We start from the raw sequence: 13,793 nt of genomic DNA, 5'->3' as shown, positions 1-13,793 counted from the left end.
CTAATATAATTATTTATAAATCTACTTTCGTCATAGTATAAAATCTAATTTTTATATATGTTATTCAGAGATCTATAAAAATAATGTTTTCACAATCCCCAGACAGTTTCGATGGTTCCCCTATCTTCCCAGACATAATGAAGTCCACTCCAGGCGTGAGCGCGATGAATATATATGTACGTTGGCGCGAGTGAAATAGTGCGATCTGTTCTCTAAATTTATCAAGAAAATTCATTATATACATTTATAACAGATAAAAAAAGTAAATTTTTAAAGGAGAACGCAGAAAAATTTTCATATTAACAAATTATTAAATCAACAATACAATAATGCGATTTTTATTGAGTCAAGTGGAGATCTACGAAAGTTGTAAATATCAATCGAAAATTTTTTCTAGTATTGTGCAGAAAAAAATACGAAAAATCGACAGCTTATGGTAAAATTCTTAAAGTTCTAAAGTTTAAAGTTAAGAAGATAAATTTGTATGCATGTTAGTTTTACTGTAAGGAGAGAGAATAATTTAGATCGTAATTGAACCAATCGAAAAAGATTTCAATTATATTTATAATTATAGCCATTACAATACAAAGTAAAAATATAATGTGTCAAACATTATTATTAAATCAAAAAAAATATTTAATCAACTTCATCGTCCTCGTCGGTATCTCGATTATCTTCATCACCGCTACTCCATTCTGCGGATTTGTCCTCATGAATGTCATCGTCTTCATCAGCTTCTGTAATAATTAAAGCAAGTTAGAATAATTATGAATAGTTGATAATTTCTTCATAAACAGTGAACATTATAACATACCTGACAAAGTTTGTAGAGAATCACTGACATAAGTAGGTAGCTAATCTCCTTCAAACCATTTAAAATGGTATTGATCATTTTCCAGTACCCAGCCATTATTTTCAGGTTTATGTGAAGTAGGTTTTCTTAAGTAAGCATTGTTCCAAATCGTACAAATATAATTAGCTCGTAAAAAATGCTGTAGTAGCTCATTTTCACAAGGTGGTAAACTGCTAGCATCAAAGTTTCTCAATTTTTTTCGATTGAAAGCCTCATTAATGTCGGAAACTTTGTATGAGTCTATAAACATCTGAACTCGAGCAGAATTGACATCAATTGCATTCCGAACATTATATTCACTGCATATATATTTCTGAATACTATTGTTCTTCTGTTCACTGCTGTCCTCTATTAACTTATTTTCGCCGAACTTTATAAAAGCTTTTTGGAATTCATCGTTTTTTTTTAATAGTTTGTAAGGTCTTAGTTTTCCCTTTCTAAATAATGCCGGATTGTAATCGCACCCTGTTATTGCGTGGAAACCAGGCAAGCTTCGGCAAATGGATTCTCCTAACTGGGCGTGTATCTTTGTTAGATTCACGTACCTCACATTGTTTCCAGTACCCGTCAGCATCCAAATGGTCGAATCATTTTTTAAGCGATGTAAATGAGCAAGCATTATAGCGGCAATATCAGTGTCAACAGTTCGAATTACTATATTTGCTTCAAAGTTGTAATTACAGATATGAAATATAATTTTGGTATCAGCTTCCTCATGTTCCGGGCATGACAATTCTTCATTAATACCTGATAAAACTTTCCGGGAATCATTAACAATGAAAGAATGACATTTTCTAAAGTTTATGTGAATTAAAGTGTTACCAATAAATGGTGCCATTTCATCAGTAGCCCAATGTAAAATAAAAAAGTTTACAAGAGCTTCTTTAAAGTTGGAATTTTTTAACTCCTTTGTAAAATTACTTGGTACTTTTTGGTCAGGTGAAGTTATAATGTAGTCTAATTGTGCTGATTCAGACCGTTGAGAATGCTCATAATCTTTGATTGAGGGTGTAAAGTATTGGTCAAAAATTACATCAACTCTCAACGCCTTTAATTGTGTAACCATTTTCAACAGTTGCGTTGAAATTCCTCCAAATAGTTTCGGGACATTTTTCATTGTATGCAATAGAAAGAAACCATCAATAATTAAAACATCAATATGACGTGGAGAATCATGTTGTACCTCCTTCTCCAAGCACTTCATCAGAGCGGCTTTATCCGTTTTACAAATTGCGCCATCTAAGTGGCACATTGACAATGGTACCGACGTAATTGGGTAGGATAAAATCTTAGATATATCAACATTGTAATCCATGGAGGATGGTTCCATGTGTAGAAGTCCACGCAAGTGGGGAAAGTTACTGATCGCCATTCACTTGGGAGTGGCCAGGACGATTCTTCTACATATGGTTCAAGCAGCTCACAACGTCCGGGATTAGCCCACGTATCCTCTGGTTAGCTTCCGAACACCCGTTCGGGAGTGAGCTAACGTGAGAAGGCGAAGCATCCCAGCATAGCTGGTTGTGCGCTGGGTTTGGGACCCGCCACTTAAAAAGCCCCCCCAATGAAAACAGCAACAAAGCCTCGGATGAGAACTTCCAACACTGATGACGACCCCTGCAAACGAAATAAGGAATACGATTTGAGGGCATGCACCTGGAATGTCCGGTCCCTTAATGGGGAAGGTGCCTCTGCCCGGCTGGTTGATGTCCTCGTGAGAGTAAAGGCTGACATCACTGCCATCCAAGAGATGCGATGGACGGGGCAAGGTAAGAAAAACCTAGGACCTTGCGACGTCTACTACAGCTGCCATGTAAAGGAGCGCAAATTCGGTGTCGGATTTGTTGTGGGAGAGAGACTTCGTCGCCAAGAACTGTCGTTCACTCCGGTGGACGAGCGTCTCGCAACAATCCGCATCAAAGCGAGATTTTTTAACATCTCGCTAATTTGCGCCCACGCCCCGACGGAAGAGAAGGACGATGCGACCAAGGATTCTTTCTATGAGCGCTTGGAACGTTCCTATGAGCGCTGCCCCCGCCACGACATAAAAATCGTGCTTGGCGACTTCAACGCCAGGGTGGGCAAGGAGGGAATTTTTGGTCCCACAGTCGGAAAATTCAGCCTGCACAACGAAACATCCGGCAACGGACAGAGGCTGATCGACTTCGCCGGTGCCCGAAACATGGTAGTCTGCAGCACCAGATTCCAGCATAAAAATATACACCAAGCTACCTGGCTGTCCCCTGATCGAAAAACGCGAAACCAGATCGATCATGTTGTGATAGATGGAAGACACGCTTCTAGTGTATTAGATGTACGTACGATCCGAGGACCCAACATCGTCTCGGATCCGGACCTTGTTGCAGCCAAACTGCGCACCCGCCTCTGTGCAGCAAAAAACGTACATCTACCTACGCAAAGAATGTTCGACATCGAAAAGCTGCAATCACAACAGACAGCCAGAAGATTCGCCACTCGACTCTCACTCCTGCTCTCGGAGAGCACTGCCCAACACACCGGCATGCGCGAGCAATGGAGCAACATTTCTCGTTCCCTACGTACCGCCGCCGAAGAAGAAATCGGATTAAGGCGAGCCCGAAAAAACAATTGGTACGACGAGGAATGTCAGGCTGCCGCCGAAAGAAAAGATACCGTCTATAGAGCCACGCTGCGATCGGGCGCAACGCGAGCCATGTGGGATCGCTACAGAGAGCTGAAAAAGGAAGAGAGACGTATTATCCGACAGAAGAAACGTGAGGCCGAAATATGTGAGTGCGAGGAGCTTGAGATGCTGGCCAATAGGAACAACGCCCGAAAATTCTACCAGAAAGTTCGGCGGCTTACAGAAGGTTTTAAGACCGGGGCGTTTTCCTGTAAGAACAAAAGACGGTGATCTGGTGACTGATGTACAGAGCAATTTTAAATTATGAAGGGAACACTTCTCGAACCTGTTAAACAGTGACAGCTGCGCATGTCATAGAGAAAGTGAAGATCCCGATACCCCAATCGTTGACGACGGAATTATCGTTCCGTTACCCGACCATGACGAGGTGAGAATAGCAATATCACGGCGAAAGAACAACAAAGCCGCGGGCGCCGACGGACTGCCGGCTGAGCTATTCAAACATGGCGGCGAGGAGCTGGTAAGGTGCATGCATCAGCTCCTATGCAAAATATGGTCGGATGAAAGCATGCCTGCCGATTGGAATTTAAGTGTGCTCTGCCCAATCCATAAGAAGGGCGATCCTGCAATTTGTGCCAATTACCGCGGGATTAGTCTTCTAAATATCGCCTATAAGGTTCTAGCGAGCGTATTGTGTGAAAGGCTGAAGCCCACCGTCAACCAACTGATTGGACCTTATCAGTGTGGCTTCAGACCTGGAAAGTCTACCATCGACCAAATATTCACAGTACGCCAAATCTTGGAAAAGACCCATGAAAGGAGAATCGACACACACCATCTTTTCGTCGACTTCAAAGCTGCATTCGACAGTACGGAAAGGAGTTACCTGTATGCCGCGATGTCTGAATTTGGTATCCCCGCAAAACTAATACGGCTATGTAAGATGACGTTGCTCAACCCCAGCAGCGCCGTCAGAATTGGGAAGGACCTCTCCGAGCCGTTTGATACCAAACGAGGTTTCAGACAGGGTGACTCGCTGTCGTGTGACTTCTTTAACCTGATGTTGGAGAGCATCGTACGAGCCGCAGAACTTAATCGCTCAGGCACAATATTTTATAAGAGCGTACAATTGTTGGCGTATGCCGATGATATTGATATCATCGGCCTTAACAACCGCGCTGTTCGTTCTGCCTTCTCCAAACTGGATAAAGAGGCAAAGCGAATGGGTCTGGTGGTGAATGAGGACAAAACGAGGTACCTCCTGTCTTGAAACAAACAGTCGGCGCACTCGCGTATCGGCACCCACGTCACTGTTGACAGTTATAATTTCGAGGTTGTAAAAGACTTCGTCTATTTAGGAACCAGCATTATCATCGATAACAATGTCAGCCTTGAAATCCAACGTAGAATCTCTCTTGCCAACAAGTGCTACTTTGGACTAAGTAGGCAACTGAGCAGTAAAGTCCTCTCTCGACGAACAAAACTAACACTCTGCAAGACTCTCATCATGCCCGTGCTAACGTATGGCGCAGAAGCGTGGACAATGACAACATCCGATGAAGCGACGCTTGGAGTGTTCGAGAGAAAGATTCTGCGTAAGATTTTTGGACCTTTGCACGTTGACAACGGCGAATATCGCAGGCGATGGAACGATGAGCTGTATGAGCTTTACGGCGACATAGACATAGCGCAGCGAATAAAGATCCAGCGGCTTCGTTGGCTGGGTCATGTCGTCCGAATGGATACAAACGCTCCGGCTTTGAAAGTATTCGATGCGGTACCAGCTGGTGGTAGCAGAGGAAGAGGAAGGCCTCCTCTGCGTTGGAAAGATCAGGTGGAGAAGGACTTGGCTTCACTTGGTGTGTCCAACTGGCGCCGGTTAGCACGAGAAAGAAACGACTGGCGCGCTTTGTTAAGCTCGGCCAAAATCGCGTAAGCGGTTATCGCGCCAATTAAGAAGAAGAAGAATCCATAGATATACCCAGCATTCGCCCAAATAAATCTCGTTGGATTTTCACTTCTTGAATTTTACCACCTACTTGAATTTTCTTTTTTTTCTCATAATGCTTGGTAAAATTATTGATAGGCACTTTTTTTATAGCACTCTCAAATCTTTTGATATCCAATTGACACTCAGAAATAAATGTTTTAGGGTAACTATCGCCATTCGATTCAATGTTTAAAAGATATTCCTCAACCGGTGGCGATGGAAATTTTCCTGTAGATATATTTAGTAACTGATCTTTTGGTACTTCTGGGCTGAAAGGATTAATAAATCGTTCGAAGATCGATACAAATTTTTGTAGTTGTATGGTGTTCTTCCGGATATTGTGACGATTTAAATCTGCAGAGACATCTTGGTTACTTTGGAGTCCTAGTTCAAGATAAAGTTGGCTTATTATATTCGGAGCTGGTATTCTTCACTTGTATTATTAGGAGCTGGAGCTTCGGAGTCATTAGATTCTTCACTTGTACTATTAGGAGCTGGAGCTTCGGATTCATCAGACTCTTCAGTTGTATGTAACTCGACGTTCTGATAAATAATTCCTACTGTGTCGTGAAGAGTGTCCTTTCCATTAGTAGTTTCCACAAAACGATCGATATTGTCATATGCCAGACCAGCAAAAATATTAGGGTTCTTTTGAATCTTTTCGGGACATAATGAGGACTTTTCCATTGAAGTATATGTAACTTCTGTTTCGAGTTCTTCAATGCCTTGATAACTTATACAATGCCCGTATCGGTTGATGATATCAATAACTTTTCTGCTGCTTGTTATACTCTTCAAAGTCATTCCCAGCATGATGTGCTTTGATGTTTTCACCTGGCCATTATGGACTTCAAAAATAATGTCTTGACAATAAGAACGCACTTGACGAGAACACTTTATGCTTTTTTTCCGCTTCTGATTACACCCACCGAGAAGAGTTGAATAAAAGTCCAATAAGGGTTCTGGTATAGAGACTTCTCCTGTTATCAAATGTTGCGCTGTTATATTTTTAGAAGGTAATTTATTTTTTTCAATTTTCAGAATTAGTTTCCTTAAAAGTAATGCGGACTTCTGTAAAATATTTTCTGTGTGTAAGCTGTCGAGGACTGTTTCATCTATTGATTGTAAATATTTAGGTGCGACAATTTTTTTATTTCGAATAGTAAAAAATTTTATATCTTCAGAATATACTTTCATAATTTTTTCTTCGAGATGGTGTGCTGGGAAAACGAAGTTCATTTCAACGGAATTATCTTGATAAATTTTTTCCAATGACTCTTTATACAGTTCATGTAAATATATTAAAAAATAACATCGTCCCTTTTTAATAATATCTTCTTGTCTGTGATACTCTCGATTGTAATGCCAATGACTTTTACTAGATGATTTTTTTTTAGACGACACATCATTGTTAAAATGAACTCGACAATCAGTATGATAATATATTTTTGGAGCAGAGTAATTATTCAATGTAGTTGAAAACTCGTTATATTCTTCTAAACCTTCAATGTTAGAAAAAATACTACCTTTAAATTGGTTTGTTTCAGCTGCATGAAGTGGAAGCATTTTTGAGCGCACTTTCTTCTTCTGTTTATTACAAAATATACAAACAATCGGAGAGTCATTACTACTGACAACATTTTCGGGTTGAGTATTTACGTCCTCAATTACATTGTTTACTTCAGTAACATCTGGTGTACTAATGTCACCATTTTTTTGATAACTTGTCGATTGTAAGACCTCTGATTCACTAGCTAAAGTCGATTGTGAAATTGTTGAAGGTTCTGTATGTTGAGGCGGTAAATGAGATTGTTCTGTGGAGGTTGAAGGCTGGAGCTTTATCAATTCAGAATATAAATTTTATTCTGATGATGTTGGAGATTTTGTTGCGAGTTCGGTAGTGAACTCAGGTACTATCGGTGTATCTGGAGATAAATTGTCTACACTAATCGACTCTTTGTTTACTCTTTTTTTCTTTTTTAAATCTGCAGGCTCCGAATTGTAGTACTGTTTATTAACGCCTGTGAATGTTTTATGGCATTCCCGGTGATAACCTCCATCTGTATATTCATCAGGCAAAATAACATTCGCATATTTAAGGTTGTGTTTTTTTCTGACTTTCAAAACAGTTCGGCACTTCTTTAATGTCTCTTCAGAAAGCAATATTAATTTCCCCTCACTTTTCTTACAAATAAAACAACTTAATTTGTTTTTTTCCGGTTCCTCCGTTTCCATGACAACACTTTATCACAACTTGACCACTTATTTTATATTGTAATAAATTTTGCAAATAAATTATTAAACGCTTGCTGTACGTATAACAGTTCACACTACAATAATATACAATACGGAGTATTATACAGAGTATAAGACAGTTGATGCGCAGAAAAAGATCGCCGTAGACCAATCGCGCTATTTCACTCGCACCAACGTACATATATATTCATCGCGCTCACGCCTGGAGTGGACTTCATTATGTCTGGGAAGATAGGGGAACCATCGAAACTGTCTGGGGATTGTGAAAACATTATTTTTATAGATCTCTGAATAACATATATAAAAATTAGATTTTATACTATGACGAAAGTAGATTTATAAATAATTAGAATGTTAGGGTGTCTGGGGAGGGGTTGTTACCGCCCTAAGTGTCCGCCAATGGACGAGGCAGTTTCTGATATGATTGTAAGTTGAAATGTATAAAAACTAAGCTTTATACTATTACAAATTTGAGACTCAATTTTACTCACCTTTACTACCTGTTACCTGCCAAAGCCACCGCGACCCAGGTTTAATAATCTGGGTTTGTTTATACCTGTATAGGAGACGTATATAGAAAAATTTCAAACTTTTATAATTTAACGAAGGTCTGGGCGTCGCGGGCTCTCACTCTATATTGTCGTATTGTAAGTTGATATATTGATATGTTATTGATACTTAGGCAGGTATACAAATTTTCTATTTTAAGCAAAAAAGGGTGATAATAAATTAAAATACCAACCTAAAATGTGCACTTGTCGTAAAACGTAAACATAACAGCATTTTTAAAGGCGCCAATTTAAAGTAAGCCCGAAAATTTATGATTGTAAAAGTACGCACTTTAATTAAAAAATTTGGCAAGCAGTCCCTGTGTGACTAGAAATTTAAAAGTATAAGCAATTTTATAATTTCTGCTTTAGAAATATCATTTTATTACATTAGGGCTCACAGTAAATTATAAAATAAATGAATTTGCAAGCCATTTAAATGAGAAAAGTATAATTCAAATTTTGTACTTTTTCCTTCTTCTTTCCTTGCGGCCGTCGTAGCCGAATGAGTTGGTGCGTGACTGCCGTTCGAAATTCACAGAGAGAGAACGTAGGTTCGGATCTCGGTGAAACACCAAAATTAAGAAACGCATTTTTCTAATAGCGATCGCCCCTCGGCAGGCAATGTCAAACCTCCGAGTGTATTTCTGCCATGAAAAAGCTCGTCATAAAAATATCTGCCGTTCGGAGTCGACTTGAAACTGTAGCTCCGTCCATTTGTGGAACAACATCAAGACGCACACTACAAATAGGAGAAGGAGCTCGGACAAACACTCAAAACGGGTATACGCGCCAATTATATATATATACATATATGTACTAGCTTTAACCCGCGGCCCCGCTCGCGTAGTAGTAGTTTTGAGGGATTTAGGATATGTATATAAAAGAATTACAGACAATAATTTCATAGAAAATAATTTTATTAATATTTATAATATCGCATTAATATTAATGCAATAATATTACAATACCCGGCATCCGTTGCTATGCCTCGTTGAATAAAATCAAAACAACCAATCAGAAAAATATCAAGTAAAATTATTTTTATTAATTTTCTATCTCAAACCGTTTTTGAAGTTTGCATTTGGGTCATAGTCGAACAGCTTATGCGGATTATGAAGTCTAGAGTGTGCTATAAATAGTGGTAAATAGGAAAAACTAAAATTTTTTAGATTAAATTTAAGCAAATATTCGATTATTAGTGACGAATGAGAGTGGTGGCGCTGCCTGGGGGCTGTGGGAAAGGAGTTCCATCATAAAAACATGCCTATAACCTTCATTGGGTGAAAATATGAATGCATAAAAATTTTTACGTCATTTGGTGTTGTCGTTTCGTAGTGATGCGCGGACAACGCACAGACATTCACATTCACCTTTACAGTATAGGTGTTTGTATTTAAGTTTTAAGTGCATATTCTAAGGAATATCTCAAGTGTTTAACAATAAAAAAATTTAATAATTTAAGAAATTGGGATTATCACATAGGGTTTTTTATTTTTTTCCGCCGGAATTTAAAAACTTATCTTTTTTGTAAAATATAATGTTAAGGTTTATTGCATGTAAATAAATGTAAAAAAGCTCTACGTCTAATAATATCTATTAAGGTTTTAGTCTGAAAGCTAAATTAATATCGCATCACCCACGTTCTGGGTTCCCACTTTATTCCGCAGCTTATTAAACCCTGTCAGTGGCATGTAGTTACCGGTTATCTTCGTGTAGCTCATCTAACGGTGGACCCAGGATAATTGCTGTTTCGGCAGATTAAGTCCAGAGGGAAAGCAGTGTTAGATGAATGGGTTTGATAGGGCATGTGAAAAGGAGGTTAGTATCGTCCGGGATACCTTCAAATGCCTTCACAAACTGGACATATGTTTGGTATGTCGAGGTCAATTCTGGATAGGTAGGAGTTTAGTCTGCTACATTGTCCAGAACGTTATTGTACAAAGGTTACACGAGTATCTCGGGGTAGCTGGAACTTTTAATCTTCTGTGGGTGGTGGTTGGACTCCGAATACGACAATGGGGGGTTAAGAGTTCAGGAAGGTGGTAATTATCTCACGATGAATATCGCTGAATGTATGTCTGAATACTGTCCGGTTTCGCAAGATTATATGTCCACCGCAAATATATAAGTAGCAAAAGTGGTGGAAAATTTCATAATGTTAAGTCTACATGGCGGAGGGCTTCAAATTGGGCTTTTAGTGAAAAAAACCCACTCTCCTAACTCATTTCCGACCCATGATTTCTTCCAAACTTTTTCTTAAAATGATCTATAGCATTCGAAAATACGATACAGTTTGACGAAGAATTTTTTCTAGCACAATTTGACCCACTCTAATGTGTATGCACACCTATGGAAATGACCGCATGAATAAATAAATATGAATGTACTTAACGAGCTATACTGGGCATGTGGCATTTGCAGTAAATCACAAGAGTCGCGTGTCAAGAAAACTATACAAAATTATATGAATTAAAGCAATGAACCATTTCGTGCACATACATTATCAGTGCCGGTACATACATAACATATGTATTTGTGTATTTTCACATAATATACATATGTATGTATGTATGTACAATACATACTTCCCTAATCTAGAATGGAGAAATGATGCATATGAGTGCTAAATTTGTATGTACATTTATTAATGAAATCGCCACCTCGATATACATATAAATCGACAAACTTATATAGGTAGCTAGGTAGGTGAAATGGTTGAAGTGCCAGTCTGGCACTCCTCAAGTAGCACTAAAGCGTCATTTTGATACCATTATGAGACCTCTAACAGGCAGATATCTACAGCCAGCCAGAGCTGTTGATATAATGGAAGAGATTGATTGGATTTAGGTTGGCGCACTGCCTTAGGCTGTCGAAGAAAGGAGCGCCCAGTGGCCTTAGTCGTCTACCTGCCAAACCCGGACATTTACAGAGAAGGTTCTCAACAGTCTTCTTATCTGAAAGGCCCCCACAGCTTCTGCAATGGGTGTTAAATGGTAACCCTAGCTTTTCTGCGTGTGTGCCGATCGTCCAGTGACCGCTAAACACAGCTACGAGTTTGGAAATTGAATGGCGAGGAGTTCAAAGGACTTTCTGAGTCCTTTGTATATCGTATTGGGACCAAAGGGTTTTCGAAATAGCACATGAGGAAATCGAGCTCCATCTTTTCTGCGTTTTCCTGAGAAATAATTCGTGCATTTCTCCTTTAACAACTGTCCTTACAAGAGTTTACTAATTTCGTTCTGCAGCATGGCATCGTCCTTGATCGCGGCTTGACTATCAAAGAAAATGTTAATATCTCTCGCTCCCGCGTTCCCTAAGCATTTTGATGCCTGCAGGGTGGCAAAGACTTCTGCTTGAAACAAACTTATATATGTACGTACGCCATGGTCATATAAATAGCAGATTTAGACTTTGAAAGCAAAGAGTTGAATATGTTTTTAAATAATTATTTTTTATTGGGAAAAAAGCAACATGAAAAATAAAAAAACTTATTTACTTCCTCTTTAAAACAAAAAAAATTGTCAAAAAAAATTTCAGTTCTGATTTAATTTACGAGAACGTTGATAACTCACGAAACCTCCTGACACATAAATAGTACATTATAGTAAATAAATCAAATAGTTAAGTAATAATATTGTTTTTGTACTATATCCACCGTTTTTGATTACTTCTTCAAGAATTTGCTCCATGCTTTCTAGAATCGAGTACCAAGCCTCCTCAACTGCGGCCCATAAATCATCAACATTTTTTAAATTTTTGTTAGCGAATTCGACCTTAGCGTCATTCCACAAATTTTCTATTGGATTGAGATCAGGGCTCTGCGCCGGGCAATCCAGTACATTAATTTTTTTCTCTTCTGAGCCATTGCTTCATTGTCTTTGCAGTATGCTTCCAAAGCATGTCCTGCATAAACTCAAACACAAATGGCTCCATTTTATTCTGGATTATATCCAGATATTGAAATATATCCATTTTACCAACCACGCGAACAATCGGTCCAACACCATGCCAGGAAAAAGTTCCCCAAACCATGATTCTTCCGCCGTCGTGTTTAATCGACTTTTTTGTGAACCTAGGATTTAGCGCTTGATTTTTTGGACGACGTACAATAGTTTTCCCGCCTGGTCCTATCCTATTTATTTTGGTTTCGTCGGTCCAAAGTACGTTTTTCCAAAACTGAATAGATTTGTCTTTGAAGGTTTTTGCAAAGGCAAGTCCGTGTTGGATATGTCTTTTTGAGAGGAGTGGTTTTTTTCTGCTTATGCGGCCAAACAGCTGGGCCTCGTTAAGTCGCTTTCCTACAAGCTTTTTGGACACCTGTAGACCAGATTTTTGGTTTATTTCAGGCATTATTTGCCGTGCCGACTTAAAAGGATCTGCTTTGCTCTTTCATATTATGGCTGTATCCACATTAACATCAGTTTTTCGCGAATTGGTTTTCTTTCCGTTTTTTTGCTTAGACAGGATGAATCGTTCTTAGCTAAATTAAGAGCATTATAAACCATTTTCCGAGAGAGCATCATCATCAGCTATTTCTGCATAGCTTTTTCCGTTTTGACTCATACCGTATATAAGAGCTCTTATCTCTGGCGTGCAATGTTTTCCACGTCCCATTTTTAGTAATTACTTTAAAATTTTATTTAAGAAACAAAACATTATACTAAAAACCGCTGAAACAATACTAAACTTTTACTCTCCGCTGGACAAGTTAAAATGTGTTATTTTTCTGTCCATTTCTAAACAGCAGTAAGCATAAATAAAATAGAACGCAAAAAATTCCATCGAAAAAAAACGGTAAATTCCTCACATAAATGTAAGCTTGATAGCGATAATAAATGTAAACAAACAAATTTATTTGATCAAAGCAGAGTTCGTACTAAAAACTTAACTTAACATATAAGGTTCACATTTGTGCTATTTATCTGTCCATGGCTGTATGAATATACCTACATACACACATCAGTAAAATAGCCTGAATTTTGTGAAGGAAAGCGTTTAACGCTCAAAACATAGCGGAAACTCGGCATAGACCTTTCATGTAGTATCATAACAATTATTATTTTTTCGTTAGTTGGCTCGAAGTTCATAAGTAAATCATCGACCTTCGAATATGGAAAATTTGTTAGTTTTGACGTTTACCCAAAGAGTGCTACCCACTTCGACAACGCGGTGAAATTTTTAATGAAGTTAAGGGGATTAACAAACTTCCAAACAGAAAATCATAATCTAAGATGAAGCTCATTTTTAGTTAAATGACTCAGTAAAAAAAAAAAATTCCAGTATTTCCAGTGCTGAAAAATATAAAAATGCATACAATTTTTTAAAATATCACATTTTTTCATATATAGACTAATGTTTCGCTACACTACCTTCGTGAGCCGACTGGCAGCAATAACGAGCGAATGAGATTCCAAAACAACAACATGAATTCGCCTTGTTGGCGACAGCAGATGTCGGGACAGAACTCGGCAAGGGGAATTGAGTACTATGGTTGCGCCATTAAAAAACTGTTACTTCGAT

The 13,793-nt window shown here is 38.5% G+C and overlaps 1 long non-coding RNA gene across 1 annotated transcript; it reads right to left on the bottom strand.

Moving 5' to 3' along the window:
- Positions 1 to 540: 540 nt before the first annotated feature.
- LOC128865777 (uncharacterized) lies at positions 541 to 855 on the bottom strand. The gene is made up of 2 exons (XR_008454896.1): positions 815 to 855; positions 541 to 737 (listed from the first exon to the last, which is right to left on the bottom strand). It is a non-coding gene; the product is annotated as an uncharacterized LOC128865777 (long non-coding RNA).
- Positions 856 to 13,793: the final 12,938 nt, after the last annotated feature.

Source organism: Anastrepha ludens, chromosome 6, assembly GCF_028408465.1.
Source record: "Anastrepha ludens isolate Willacy chromosome 6, idAnaLude1.1, whole genome shotgun sequence".
In the NCBI taxonomy this organism is placed as follows: Eukaryota; Metazoa; Arthropoda; class Insecta; order Diptera; family Tephritidae; genus Anastrepha; species Anastrepha ludens.
This window is presented reverse-complemented; position numbering and strand designations above follow the sequence as displayed.